The sequence below is a fragment of the Arachis ipaensis genome, chromosome B10 (assembly GCF_059453495.1).
Source record: "Arachis ipaensis isolate K30076 ecotype BB chromosome B10, ASM5945349v1, whole genome shotgun sequence".
NCBI classification, from domain to species: domain Eukaryota; kingdom Viridiplantae; phylum Streptophyta; class Magnoliopsida; order Fabales; family Fabaceae; genus Arachis; species Arachis ipaensis.
The window spans coordinates 102170235-102172091 of NC_142435.1; the positions used below are offsets into that span (position 1 = coordinate 102170235).

The 1857-nt window shown below is 38.9% G+C and overlaps 1 non-coding gene across 1 annotated transcript; it reads left to right on the top strand.

Moving 5' to 3' along the window:
- The first annotated feature begins 1137 nt into the window (after positions 1 to 1137).
- On the top strand, positions 1138 to 1245 carry LOC148581110 (small nucleolar RNA R71). The gene has a single exon (XR_015899112.1). It is a non-coding gene; the product is annotated as a small nucleolar RNA R71 (small nucleolar RNA).
- Positions 1246 to 1857: the final 612 nt, after the last annotated feature.

Sequence of the window (1857 nt, forward strand, 5' to 3'; positions counted from 1 at the left end):
TAAGATCAGAAATGGGGGATTAATTGGGTTCAGGAGATGTTGTATTCTCCAGATCAAGTTCATTCTCATCTCTTCCTCAATCAATGCATTCATTGATCTCCTTGGCAATCTTAAGTGATTGGATTCCAATTCCTTGGCAACCCAATCTCTCAAATCTTGATCAATAGCCAATTCCTTGGTCTAATTGCTCATGAGAAGAGATGAAGTATGGTCACTGATTATACCACATGTATTCCCAAATCAAAGTATTGGTAGGATTATATGTCACCATATCCATCCAAACCCCAATTCGGTCCAACATGAGAAAGCATTTCTAGCATGATCTCTTCATTCTTCTTCCATGGTCCGAAGAGATCTAAGTATGAATAACTTCTTTTCCAAGATAACTACCCAATAGGATGAAGATTGAAAGCGTTCTAGTAAAATCAAGAGAAAAGAAAGAAGAAGAATAATGAAAACTATTATTGATCCATCAAATTACAACAGAGCTCTGGTGCACGAAATTGTGATCTCAGGCAACGGCGCCAAAAACTCTGTACGCACGTCTTAATAAATTGTTTTTCATTCACAACTTCGATACAACTAACCAGCAAGTGCACTGGGTCGTCCAAGTAATAAACCTTACGTGAGTAAGGGTCGATCCCACGGAGATTGTTGGTATGAAGCAAGCTATTGTCATCTTGTAGATCTCAGTCAGGCGGATAATAATTGATTATGGAGTTTTCGAAAATAAATAATAAATAGAAAGAGAATAAAGATAGAAATACTTATGTATATCGTTGGTGAGAATTTCAGATAAGTGTGTGGAGATGCAGCTTGAGTACTGTTGGATGCAGCTTGCATTCCATTCAGACTCTGAGAAATCATATTGACTTGCTGAGTCAATAGTTTGTTCTGAGCCAATATGGCATTCAGAGTATCAATTTCAAGAACTCCCTTCTTCTGAGGCATCCCATTACTCACAGGATTCCTCTCAGAAGTGTACATGAACTGGTTATTAGCAACCATATCAGTGAGTTCTTGAGCTTCTGCAGGCATTTTCCTTAGGTGAATGGATCCACCTGCAGAAGTATCCAATGACATCTTAGCTAATTCAGACAGACCATCATAGAATATATCCAAGATGGTCCATTCTGAAAGCATGTCAGAAAGACACTTTTTGGTCAGTTGCTTGTATCTCTCCCAAGCTTCATAGAGGGATTCACCTTCTTTCTGTCTGAAGGTTTGAACATCCACTCTAAGCTTGCTCAGCTTTTGAGGAGGAAAGAACTTGGCTAAGAAAGCTGTGACCAGCTTATCCCAAGAGTTCAGGCTATCTTTGGGTTGAGAGTCCAACCATACTCTAGCTCTGTGTCTTCCAGCAAAAGGGAAAAGCATGAGCCTGTAGACTTCAGGATCTACTCCATTAGTCTTAACAGTATCACAGATCTGCAAGAATTCAGTTAAGAACTGAAAAGGATCTTCATATGGAAGTCCATGGAACTTGCAGTTCTGCTACATCAGAGAAACTAATTGAGGTTTCAGCTCAAAATTGTTTGTGATGTGTGGAAAACGATCCAACACGAAACTAACCGGCAAGTGCACCGGGTCGCATCAAGTAATAAAACTCACGGGAGTGAGGTCGATTGAAGGATTGAGCAATTTTTGTTTAGTGGATGACTTAGTCTAGCGAATCAAGAGTTGATTTGAGTGGTTTGTATTCGACAGAAGCTAAATTGCATGAAATTAAAAGGGAGAGGGACAATTGGCAAGAATTTAAAGTGCAGAGAAATTAAAGAGGCTGAATCTTATAGTGCAAGTAATATAAATTGCAGAAACTTAGATTGCAAGAAATGTAAATTGCAGAATCTTAAAGTG